The sequence below is a fragment of the Mauremys reevesii genome, linkage group 8 (assembly GCF_016161935.1).
Source record: "Mauremys reevesii isolate NIE-2019 linkage group 8, ASM1616193v1, whole genome shotgun sequence".
Lineage (NCBI taxonomy): Eukaryota > Metazoa > Chordata > Testudines > Geoemydidae > Mauremys > Mauremys reevesii.
The window spans coordinates 43,542,297-43,555,678 of record NC_052630.1 but is presented as its reverse complement, the minus strand read 5'-3'; the positions used below and the strand labels follow the sequence as shown (position 1 = coordinate 43,555,678).

At 50.3% G+C, this 13,382-nt stretch overlaps 1 long non-coding RNA gene across 1 annotated transcript; it reads right to left on the bottom strand.

Annotated features, from left to right (window-relative positions):
- Positions 1–2,410: 2,410 nt before the first annotated feature.
- Positions 2,411–4,845, bottom strand: LOC120369835. The gene is made up of 3 exons (XR_005583453.1): positions 4,790–4,845; positions 4,232–4,389; positions 2,411–2,777 (listed from the first exon to the last, which is right to left on the bottom strand). It is a non-coding gene; the product is annotated as an uncharacterized LOC120369835 (long non-coding RNA).
- Positions 4,846–13,382: the final 8,537 nt, after the last annotated feature.

The following is a 13,382-nucleotide window of genomic DNA, read 5'->3' as shown; positions in this document are numbered from 1 at the left end:
ACCTCAAGCCCCATGGGGCCTGCCCTCGCCATAACTCCCTCCTCACCACCCCTGCCCACCCCACACTCGGTTGAAGGTTCCAGTCTGCACCTGTTACCTTCCCCCCCCCCCCCAAAAAAGCTCCCCCAGCACCTGGCAGAGGGTCAGGTACCTCAGGGGGTGGGACACACTAGTGAAAGCTGCATGCTCCATGGTGCCCAACTCAAACTCGTCCAGCTGAATGTTTGCCAGAGGGGCTCTTTCCCCATTGTGTTCTCTGGCATGTGGAGAGATCCAGGGGCAGCAGCTGGGGAATTGTCACTGGAGAAAGACAAAGATAGACACTTTTCCAGAAGGAAAAAAAACTGTCCAATTTGTCCAGCCCGGCTCTGAGAACCAGCTTGTCGAGTCTCCCCAGCCTGCAGCTAAGCAGGGGCCTGCTACGCAAGAAGGCAGCGCCTGTGTCTATTGGTTGTGTCTGAAACACTGTGGGTCTTAGCATGGAAACAGCCTTAGGTCTCCAGACCCCCTGACAGCTCAGTCACGGTCTCAGCTTGGCTCCCCTTTATACTGTACATGGCACCCTATCTATGGCCCAGCCCCTCAGAAGGATTCAGGCTCCTAATTGCCACTGATTCCAATGGGAGTTAGGAACCTGGATCTGGGCCTGTGTCCCCAACCCAACTGAACCTGTCCCATCCAGGGCCCTGCATGGAGTGTAACTGCGCAGCCACCAAGATGGCCGCATCATTCCCGCCTCTTTGGAATTGCTGGTTACGAGCCTCCTGGTCCACCACACCAGGCTGGTGCTCTGTGCCCTCCCACTCCAGCACTCTCATGCCCTCCAGCTGCCCAGGGTCTCCCTGCCCAGGGACTGGCTAAGGTGGGTGGGAGGCAAGGAGGTGTAAGAGATGAGGAGTTGCTTGCTCCAGGGTTTTCCCCTAGACCCCTCGGGCGGGTGGCCAGCCAGGGGGGCGGGTGGCCAGCCAGAGAGGCTGGACAACCCAAGGAGCTAAGTGCAAAGTGGTAGCTGGGGTGATGTGCAGGTGGGGGCAGCTGGCCCTGTGGAGACCTGGGCCTGTGGAGGCATGAGGGCTGGCCTGCGGTTTAGCCACATTCCTCATTTATTGTCTGTTATGGCAATGCCCTCCAGCCTCCCTCAGCCCCGAGATCAGGGCCCCACTTAGGACATCTGTTTTATGATCCAGCAAGGGAGCACCACCTGCAGGGGGAGAAGCAGCCGGAGGGAGAGGGCAACAGATGGGCCAGCAGAGAGACCCGTCTGAGCGCTAGCAATCACAGTAAACATGGAGTGACCGCTGCTTATGTCAGGCTGGGTGTGATATTGTTAAACCACCCCTGTCTATGCTGGGATGAGAGGAGGGGAGTTGCTTTTAGAATCTCAGCCTGTTTCAATTATCCTGGTTAACATGCTTCCTCCCTTCCCTCCCCCGCACCCTTCCAGATCTCTGCCTGGGGCATTTCCAAGACTTTGGCCCAGATATGGCCTGATCTAGAGCCCAATGAAGTCCAGGAGAGCCTTTCCATTGCCTAACGGGTGCTGGGGCCTCAGGGCACAGGACTAAGCTCCCCTCTTCACTGCAGTGGGGAGTCAGGGCGTAGCTGCACCTGCACTCTCCCATCATGGTTGTAATTCTAGCTCACACTGTCATGGCTGTAATTCTAGCTCACACCGTGCATTAATCCATAGCCACACTAGCTGCTCTCCCAGCTCTTGTGGCCAGGTGATGACCCTTCCCATCACAGCAGCTTGTCTTCCTGCTACTTCTACGCTTGGGAGCTCCTGAGACATTGGCCACTCAACTTCGCTCCCTGGTTGGGGGGCTGGCAAGGAGGGGGCTGGGGGCACATGCAGCACAGGGCAATGGTGTCCCACAGGCCAGTCTGTGAGGGAAGCCTGCACACCTCCGCGGCAGTGCTGACCGGCTCTGGGAGGGAAGGGGTTGTTTTGCTGCCAGGGGTTCTGTTGACAGCAGAGTTCAGGCCAAAGGTCTCCTTTCGTTGTCTCACCGTCCCCGGGGTGGATGTTTACAACAAGCAGCCTCAGCGCTGGCCTTTCCGAACTTCTGAGGGCACGGCTTTGCCACCGGCATGTTTCCTACCTCGGGTTGGTGTCTATAATGCATTCACATACACCTATCACAGCTGAAGAACCACGTTATTATATTTGCAAAGCCAAGCATGCAAAAGTTAGGAAATGCCACAGTTATGGATACTCGTGCAACCTTAATTCAGCCCCTTTGTGCACATACATTATGACACAGACTTTAATGACATGACCGCATACTGTCTTCCCCACAGTCAGTGGATGGGCAATTATTCAGTATTTCTTTATTCTCTCCTCAGGCTTTCTTTGCCAAATACCATCCAAACCTTGCTCAGACACAGAATTATTCATTTCCTTCACGGTGCTACTCCCCCCCCCCCCCCCCCAGCATCTGAGTGCTGCAGAGACAGCACTGGAACTATCCTCACCACAGCCCTGTGAAGGGTGGGGGTGATATTACTCCACTGTACAACATTTTGGTTTAAGTGACTTGCCCAGCATCACACAGAAACTCTGTGGCAGAGGCAGGGATAGAATCCAATTCTCCAGGGCAGAATTCGAATACTTTACCCATGAGACAACCTGCAACCCCCTGCCTTGTGCATGACACCCCTGCCAAATTCTGCAACAAATGAGGCAGGAGTGCTGCAGACAATAGCCCCCTTCACGACACAGCCCTGATTCATCCACAGAGCAGGTCCATCTTCTGCACTGAATAAGGCAGGGTTCTCTGGAAAAAGAAAATATGTGATCCTGTAATTACAGACTATCAATATGCATATGTACAAGAGGTCAAATTAATGTCACACGAGCAACCCTAATACCAGCATTCCCTGACTTTTGAGTTCTTGTGCTTTGCAACCCTTAATAGTTTTTAATGTAGTCTCCTAATTTTAAAAGCCTGAAAATTCCAATATGTCAAACTAGACTGACCCCCCAGCTTAGGTCATCAGAGGGGTTCGGCCCTGTGGATCCATAGCACAGATTTCTACCACTTGATCTAATGGAGTAATCAGCAGCAGTGGTAGACTGTTATCCTCTCTAGGCATCAGGCAGTATAGGGGGATGACACACTCTTTGCCAGGGGTTTCACAGACGTTTGCAAAGTAATGTAGAGACTCGGGGTTCCCAGGTTCTAGGGGGAGTGTGCTCTAGCAGTTAGACTCCCCTGCCCCTATCCTTCCCCAGACTTCGCCCTCTGCCCTGCTATCCTCCCCCAATGTTCTTCTTCTCCATCCCTCTGCTCCTGTACTCCCCCTATCTGCCTATGTAGTCCCCAGACACTGACTCCTCTCTTGACTCCTATCCAATCCCCTGTCTCCTGCCCCTCTCCCACCCCACCAGCTCCTGCTTCCCGCTGTTCTCCCCCAGGCTTCCAGCCAGTGCCCCCCAGCCCCCTCTGGCTTCTGCAACCCCCTCTCCCCAGGTCATTCCCCTCATTCCTCATCCCGCTGCATTCTACGTGAGGCTGCACCTTCCCCATCCTCACTGCTTGAGCAGCAGAAGGGGGAGCACTGCTCCCAGGAGAAAGTCTCCCTGCTCTCAGTTCTGGTGGCCCGCATCACAGCGGCTCACAGCAGCAATTGCAGAGAAAGTCCTGCTCAGCCCATGCAAGCCTGGGCTGGAGCGTACTCAGTCGCTCTGTGAGGATAGCACCTGTGCAGACTGGTCATATGTAGGAGCTATGAGGGGCTGGAGCACGCTCAGTGCAGATGGAACCTTCAGACACTTCAGCTCCCAAACTCTAACCAATCTCTGCTGAGCATGTGACTGAGATCTTGCTGATGTTCGCAACTTGGCCACATTTGGATGGCTTTTCATGGGAACTCCAGATGGCACCTTCCAGACACACAGGCCATCTGGAGTGTCTGCCTGTGTGTCTGGAGTCAGGCCATCAAGAGGCTGCGAACAGGTAGTGAGATTACTCTGCCAAGAAAAATCTCACTACCTGTTTGCAGCCTCTTCAGGCAGATCACAGTAGGCCTTCTGGGCCTCCCCACACAGGAATGGGGCAAGGATGCCAGACCACTGATCTCGAGGCCAGGCCTCTCGTAGGGCTGTCCTCTCAAAGGCCAGAAGGTATGCCTCTACATCATCCTCCCGTGTCATTTTCTGCAGCCAATGGCTGGCCCGTATGATCTGCACCCCATCATGGCCATGGTTCAGCTCTGTAAGGGTCTTTACCTGGTTTACCAGTTCCCGCAACATAGCTCGGTCTTGAGAAGCCTGGTCCATCAGCAGGCGATTAGTCTCTTGCTTCAGCCGCACTGTCTCCTGTTGGGCGGCTGCCTGGACACAAGTAGCCTCCTGCTGGGCCGCCATAGCTTGTATCAATGCCTGTACTAAGTCATCCATTTTGATGAAAAAAAAAAATAAACCCTCTCTTTTTTTGTTTTAATCACCCTCCTTCTTCAGCCGTGCTGTGCACACCACATCCCACTCCTGACACCAGTTGTGACAAAGTTCCTCCTCTACCTTGGTGGGTCCTGCGCTTATTGGCAGATTTGCTCACCTCAGTGATCTTCCCCTCTGGTGGAACCCACAGTCTGGGTCAACTCCTCCTGTATCTGATCAGGAGTTGGGAGGTTTGGGGGGAACCCGGGCCCACCCTCTACTCCGGGTTCCAGCCCAGGGCCCTGCGGATTGCATCTGTCTAGAGTGCTCCTGTAACAGCTGCATGACAGCTACAACTCCCTGGGCTACTTCCCCATGGCCTCCTCCAAACACCTTCTTTATTCTCACCACAGGACCTTCCTCCTGGTGTCTGATAACGCTTGTACTCCTTAGTCCTCCAGCAGCACTCCCTCTCCCTCTCAGCTCCTTGTGCCTCTTGCTCCCAGCTCCTCACACGCCCACCACAAACTGAAGTGAGCTCCTTTTTAAACCCAGGTGCCCTGATTAGCCTGCCTTGATTGGCTGCAGGTGTTCTAATTAGCCTGTCTGCCTTAATTGTGTTGTGTATTTGGTTGTCGTGGTTTTTGTTCCTATGGCAACTGAGTTAGATTATTAGGGGATAGCCCAGCCAGGTTTGGCCGGTTGAGTGAGCTGTGTGTCTGTAAATAAAATGGTAGTTTTGTTAGCTGTCTGCTGTCTGGCCTCAAGTGATTTCTTCCTAAACCGGCTGCCCCCAAGGATATAACAAGTGGCGACGATGGATGGGATTCCGGTGCTGCTCCAGTAACAGAAGGAAGTAGAAGTCAAGGTAAAGAACAAACAAACAAACAAAACTGCTTGTTTGCACTGACTGTGAAAGTGAAACTAAAAATCATGGCTACTCTGACCAGGCCACTGGAACCTTTTGATGAGAATATAGAGCAATGGCATGTGTATACTGAGCGTTTTGAGCTTTTTGTTATTGCAAATGACATTACAGAAGCGAAGAAGGTGCCAATATTCTTAAGTGTTGTAGGGGCTAAAACCTACTCCCTGCTACGCAGCTTACTACACCCTGTTAAGCCTGATACTAAATCTTACAGTGACGTTGTGAAAATCCTGGGGTCCCATTTTTCCCCCAAACCACTGGTAATTGCTGAAAGATAAAGGTTCCACAAAAGAGACCAAAAGGAAGATGAAACAGTTGTACAATTTGTAGCAATTTTAAAAAAGCTAGCAGAACACTGTGAATTTAAAGAGATGTTAAATGATGCCCTGCGTGACAGGTTAGTGTGTGGCCTCTACAGTGAAGCTATACGGAAGCGCCTACTCACAGAGGCTCAGCTTACATTACAGAAGGCTGTTGATATTGCTGTCTCCATGGAACTGGCTACAAGGGAGGCACAATACATCAGTGCATCCCCTAGGGTGCAAAAAGTGTCACAAGAACCGACCCACAAAACTGCAGAGTCAAGAATGTTACCACTGTGGTAAGCCGGGTCACCAGGCATCAGAATGCTGGTGTAAGGACCTGGTGTGTCGACACTGTGGCAAAAAGGGACACATTGAGTGTGCCTGTAAACAAAAGAAAAAGAGGCCTGTGGTCTGGCCGACAAAAAGAGGAACCCTGCATACCCTAGAGCAGACCCAGGATGATCAAGGTGACACCTCATCGCAAGAGGAAGTGCCACTGCATGTTTTGTCTTTGGCAGTGGGCTCACATGAATACTGGGTAACCCCGTTATTGGATGGCAAACCTATACGCATAGAACTGGACACCGGTGCAGCTGTCTCGCTGGTCTCCGAGACTGTGTATAAAGAAAAGCTACAGCATCTTCCGCTTAAGGCAACAAAAACTGTTCTGAAGACGTATACGGGAGAAGCTGTGCCCATGTTGGGCACTATTGATGTTAAGGTGGAGCTCAATGGACAGGCTGCTAAATTGCCACTGTTTGTGGTGAGAGGTAACTACCCAGCCTTAATGGGTAGGTCTTGGCTTGGGAAGATTCAACTGAACTGGGCAGAAGTGCACCGGATGACTAAAAAAGAAACCAGTCTAACCCCTATACTAAGGAAACATGCTGCTGTTTTTGGAGATGATTTGGGAAGTATGAAGGGAATCACTGTGACATTGAACATTAAACCTGACAGTCCACCAAAATATCTGAAAGCCCGAACTGTGCCATATGCCATCAGGCCAAAAGTTGAAGCAGACCTGGAGCGCCTGGTCACCAATGGAGTCCTAATACCAGCTACCCATAGCTCATGGGCCACTCCTATCGTTCCAATAGTGAAGAAAGATGGCTCTCTCCGGATTTGCGGTGATTTTAAAGTCACTGTCAACCCAGTGTTGTGTGCAGAGCAATACCCGCTTCCCCGCATTGATGACCTCTTCGCAGGCCTGGCTGGGGGACAAAAGTTCAGTAAGATTGATCTGAGTCAAGCTTATTTACAGATGCACGTCGATGAAAAGTCCCAAGAGCTGTTGACTATTGTGACTCATAAGGGGCTTTATCGATACTGTCGCCTACCCTTCGGAATAATATCTGCTCCCGCCCTGTTCCAGAGGGCTATGGACCAGATCTTGTGTGGCTTGTCAGGAGTTCAGTGCTATCTGGATGATATCCTGGTCACTGGAAGAAATGAAGAGGATCACTTAAAGAATTTAGAGGCTACCCTACAAAGACTGGAAGAGTATGGCCTACGAGTTCGCAAAGACAAGTGTGAATTCTTCAAGCCCTCTGTTGAATATTTGGGACACATCATTGATTCTGCAGGTCTTCATAAGGCCCCTGCAAAAGTTAAAGCTATTGTGGAGGCTCCCCCACCTCGAAATGTAAGTCAGCTGTGCTCGTTTCTAGGACTACTGAACTATTATGGAAAATTCATCTCACAGTTAGCCACACTGCTAAAATCACTTCATGAGCTCCTTGGGCAGAATAAGGCCTGGAAGTGGACTGAAGCCTGTGATGTTGCATTTAACAAAGCTAAGGATGCATTGCTAAATTCTGAAGTTCTAACGCACTTTGATCCATCCTTACCCCTACAATTGGCCTGCGATGCCTCCCCTTATGGAATGGGAGCAGTCGTGTCACACATTATGCCTTCGGGAGAAGAGAGACCTATTGCTTTTGCTTCACGCACTCTAAGCAAAGCAGAAACTAACTATGCCCAAATCGAACATGAGGCATTAGGAATTGTTTTTGGAATTCGGAAGTTTCATCAGTACCTGTTTGGGCGAAAGTTTACTCTTCTCACAGACCATCGATCTCTGACATCAATTTTTGGACCCTACACAGGCATTCCCCCATTAGCTGCTAGTCGTATGCAACTTTGGGCATTGTTACTTTCAGCACACACATATGAAATCAAATATCGGAAATCCACTCTGCACGGCAATGCAGATGGCCTCTCAAGGTTGCCTTTGCCGGTCAAACATCAAGATAGTGCCCAAAAGGAAATCTTCTACTTTGAACAGGTAGAGAATACACCCATCACTGCTACTCAGATAAAGAAGGCAACTCGCGTTGACCCAGTATTGTCCCAAGTTATGGACCTGGTGATGCCTGGAAAATCTCGACAAACCTCTCCGGTCTCACCCGACCTTGTTACCTACATGTCCAGGAGGACGGAGTTATCGGTCCAATCTGGTTGTTTGTTGTGGGGGAGACGTGTCATTATTCCACCACCACTGAGATCACAGATGTTAGAACAGCTACATTCTGGCCACTGTGGAATAGTGTGCATGAAGGAAATTGCACAAAGCTATTTTTGGTGGCCTGGATTGGACAGTGCTATTGAAGAAAAGGCAAAAGCTTGTATGTCATGTCAGGGTGTGAGGAATGCACCCCAGTGGGCACCCCTACACCCATGGGACTGGCCTGAAAACCCATGGCAATGTATTCACATTGACTTCGCTGGCCCCCTTGAAGGAAGCATGTTCTTGGTGGCAATAGATGCCCATTCTAAATAGCCAGAAGTCTCTATAATGCAGTCCACTACTTCAGAGAGTACTATCCAAAAACTACAAGGACTCTTTAGTCATTTTGATCTGCCAGAACAACTTGTGAGCGACAACGGACCACAGTTCGTCTCTCAGGAGTTTCAAAATTTTATGAAGGCAAATGGGATACACCACATCACGTCAGCACCATATCATCCATCCACCAACGGATTAGCTGAAAGATTTGTGCAGACAATGAAACACGCTTTGAAATCAGCAAGGGGACAACACTCCATTCAAAAGCGTCTGGATACCTTCTTACTTTCCTACAGAAACACACCTCATGCTACGTCCCAGGCATCCCCGGCCTTTCTAATGATGGGACGACAGCTGCGCACTTGCTTTGATCTGCTGAAATCTTCTGAACCCTGACAAATTGTGCAACATCAGCAGCAATATCAAGTCATCAGAAGGGCACCCAGAGCAAAAGACCGAACCTTTAGCCCGGGACAGCCAGTTTTGGCTCGGAATTATACTTCCAGAGCTAAATGGGTCCCTGCCACAATCATCACTCAAACAGGACCTGTTTCCTACACAGTCTGGACTGCAGAGAATCTTACCTGGCGGCGACATGTAGATCAGCTGTTGCCAGGTCATGCCAGTCCTCAGGACCCATCTGCAGTTGAGTGGTCTGACTTCACCTCTTCTGGTGAGACACCGAATCACAAATCACCTGTTCCTGACTGTTCTCCTCCATTACTGCCGACGGCTGAGATACCCCTTTGCCCAGCACGAGCTGATACCACCTCCTCACCTGTTCGTGCTGCGGACCCAGAGCCCATGGTACTTTCAGGTGCAACAACACCAGAAGTTCGCCGTAATCCACCTAGAGACAGAAGGCCTCCTCATCAGCTGGATCTTTAGCTAGGGCGAACCCACGGTTATGGGGCAAAATAACCCTAGGGTTTAGCCGGGAATGGAGGCAGTCTTCCCTCCTTCTCCAGTCTAGTGTGTGTTTTATTTAGGGGATGTTCTTATTGGGGTGGGGGGATATGTTGTGTATTTGGTTGTCATGGTTTTTGTTCCTATGGCAACTGAGTTAGATTATTAGGGGATAGCCCAGCCAGCTTCGGCTGGTTGAGTGAGCTCTGTGTCTGTAAATAAAATGGTAGTTTTGTTAGCTGTCTGCTGTCTGGCCTCAAGTGATTTCTTCCTAAACCGGCTGCCCCCAAGGATATAACAAATTGGTTCTAGCAGCTTCCTGATTACTCTAGTGCAGCCCCTGCTCTGGTCACTCAGGGAACAGAAAACTACTCATCCAGTGACCAGTATATTTGCCCTCTACCAGACTCCTGTACCCCACTGGCCTGGGTCTGTCACACGAGGGTTATAATGGGAAGCGTTGGGCAAACGTAAATCCAGGCACTGCCGCCTGCAGCACCTAGAATATGGGACCCACTCTTACATTAACACTTCCTTAGGCCTAACAAATGGGCTGCAGAGCCTTTGTTGAGTCTGAACTTTTCATGAGTTTAAACTTAACCCAGACTTGATGTCTCTATCTGAAACTTTTAATCAAAGCTCTGACCTGCGAACTACTCATGACACCCCCCTCCCAATAAGTAGCCATCTCCTCCTTTGTCTTCTCTAATTTACATTTTAACCTGTTTTATCCTGTAGAATCTTGATTGATTATGCATGACCATTATGATCTGTTAATCACTTTGTTTACTTCTGTGTATAAACATTGATGCTCACCCCTAATAAACTTGCTACACTTACTCCGAAGCTTTTCTGTAAGCTAAGGATGGTGTGAGCCCGTTGATCAACGAATTGTTGTCTGGTCTCTGACAGACTTGTGAGCCCCATACCAACTCCGCACGAACTCGGGTGCTGGAGAGGTGAGTAAGGACTTGCTTTTTACCTAACAATTTGGGGGCTTGTCCGGGATTCCTTCTGGTGCGGTGCCTCTGTCCAGTGGCCAGACCACTCATATACGAATTGGCAGGCGCCACGGGAGATTTCTCCCAGCCAATTCAATATTGAGGGGTAGTGTACTGGACAGCAGGATAAACGCCAGTTGGAGGGCTCCTGTCAGACACCATGGGTCAAGGGACTAGCGTGCCTCTTGAGAGTCCGCTGGGGATTGTAAATAAGTTATGGAATGAAGGGAAACTCCCAGTACAGACAGGAATGTCTAGGAGGAAGTTGTACACACTGTGTGTAAGGAATTGGACTGGGTATACCGCGGTATTGGCCGACCCGGAGATGAGGTGGCCTTCGTATGGCTCTTTCGAACAGGCTGCCTTAAGAGGAGTAAGGAGCCAGATCGAAAAAGACCATCCGGGACAAGCAACAAAGAATCCTGTGGCACCTTATAGACTAACAGACGTTTTGCAGCATGAGCTTTCGTGGGTGAATACCCACTTCTTCGGATGCAAGTGCACGTATTCACCCACGAAAGCTCATGCTGCAAAACGTCTGTTAGTCTATAAGGTGCCACAGGATTCTTTGTTGCTTTTACAGATCCAGACTAACACGGCTACCCCTCTGATACTTGACATCCGGGACAGTTATGTTACTGGTTTTGTTGGGACACAGCAGAGCTATGGAAATCTTTAAAAATTAAAATTTTTAAAATCTTTAAAAATTATGGCAGTCAGGTATTCTTCCGAGAGTGAACCCCCTCCATGTTCTTTCGATGAAGGGTGTAAACCACGGCGTGTTTTAACTCGTCAGTTGGTCCCCACTGCACCTGCCCCTATTCCTCCGCAAGGGGACTCTCTCCAGAGTGCAGAGGGGAATCTGCAGGACTCCAAATTGGAATCTCTGCAGAGTGATAAGGAGGAAATGGAGGGGCACACGTCGGGAGGAGTAATTACTAGGCAAAAGATCAAGCAGATGCAGCAGGATGCATACTACTCTTATTTCGTTTTTTGTGAATCAGTCAGTATCCCCTGTAAGGGATTATTTCTTAAAGTTTCGCCCTGGTTGGGGAGGTGAGTCAGTCACTTCAGTGTTGGACGTAGCTGATTTTGCATGGGAGAAAGAAAGGGAAAGTAGTAAAAAGAAAGAGAAAAAGGAAGAATATAAGTTGATGGCTTTAGCTTTTCGCGGTGGTATTCGAGGCAGAAGCCGTGGCCGTGGCAGGGGATTTCAGGGTGCTCGGGGAAGAGGGTCCTGGCAACCCCAGCCACCAGGAAATTGTTTTCAGTGCGGACAGCCTGGTCACTTTAAACGTGAATGCCCCTGGGGACGCCCAGAGGGTCCGGTCGCATCCGCAGATACTTACACCAGGGACGAATACACCCCTGCACCACCAGCCCAGCCCGTTCCTCAGGCCTGGATCAACTACGAGCAACAGCAGCAGCTGCAGCAAACTCAGCCTTCTCAATGACGGTACCCCGGGGGCGAAGGCAAACAATGTGATGGTCTTATGTCCTTAATGTCTTTAGCCAGCTCCTTCCTCACTTTCTCCCCTCCCAGCAAAGAGCCTCGTCTAACCCTTTCAGTCCAAGGACTGCCTGTCTCTTTCCTCATTGATACTGGAGCTACTTTCTCTCTTTTAAATCATGCCCCCTCTCCCTGGCTATCCTCTGAGGTTAAAACTGCAACTGGGGTGGAAGGCAACCCACAGTCTCTGGGACTCACTTTGCCTCTAAATGTTATTTATGCTGATAAATGTTTTTCTCACCGTTTTCTTTTTTCCCCAGCTTGTCCGATCCCTTTGATGGGCCGGGATTTACTCTGTAAGCTTGAGGCTACTTTAACCTGCACTCCTGAAGGGGTAGGATTATTGATGACAGTGTTAGGAGATTCGGCCCCAACTCAGGGTAATTGGGAACCCCCCTTCTCACCCCTGACCTCACTGACTTGCCTTCAACCCTCTGGGGAATTTCTGACACTGATGTTGGCCTGCTCCTTTCGGCAGAGCCAGTAAGGATTCAAGTGAAGCCCTCCTTAGCCCCCCCGTCAGTCCCCCAATACCCCCTGTTGCTGGAAGCCCGGGAGGGCATCCGCCCCATTGTCGAGGGATTCATTGCACAAAAGCTAGTCCGCCCTCAGCGCACTCCCTGTAATACCCCTATACTGCCTGTCAAAAAGCCTCCTAAAAAGGACGGAGACCCTATTCGTTGGCGCTTTGTACAGGATCTACGGGTTATTAATCAGTATGTGGTCCCTCTTCATGCAGTAGTCCCTGATCCAGCTACTATCATCAGCGATCAGCCAAATCCCCTGGGATGCTGAGTGGTTCACTGTTATTGACTTAAAATCAGCCTTTTTTCAGCATTCCTGTACACCCAGACTCTCAATATCTCTTTGGTTTCACCTGGGAGGGACAAAGTTATGTCTGGCAACGACTTCCTCAAGGCTACAGAGACAGCCCCACGATTTTCAGCCAATGCCTCCACCACGACTTGGAAGGCTTCACCAGTCCGCAGGGATCCACGTTAGTCCTATACGTAGATGACATCCTACTAGGTAACCGCGAAGAAGCCGCCCTCCGCATCGATGGTAAGGCACTTTTATTATACCTACACACCAGAGGCCACAAGGTAGACCCTAACAAGATTCAGTGGGTCTCACAGAAGGTCCGATATCTGGGCTTCCTGTTAACCCCAGAGGGGAGACAAATGGACCCAGTCCGCATAAAGACTATCCAAAACTGCCCTCTGCCAAACACCAAGAAACAACTTCGAGGTTTCTTAGGATTAATTGGCTTCTGTCGCCCCTGGTTGACGTCCTGCGGGGAGTTAAGCGAACCGCTCCACCGACTCACTGCTAACCTTGCTCCTGACCCTTTGCAGTGGTCCCCAGACACGATCCAAGCCTTTCAGTTACTCAAGGACAGTGTGGCCTCCTCCATGTCTCTCCGCGCCTCCAATTACAGCAAACCCTTTCACCTTTTTGTCCACGAGAGGGGCGGAATTGCTAGTGGCGTCCTTACCCAGCTGAGCAGGCCCCACCATTTCCTGCTTGCTTTTTACTCCCAGCAGATCGACCCTGTCGCTCAGGGAA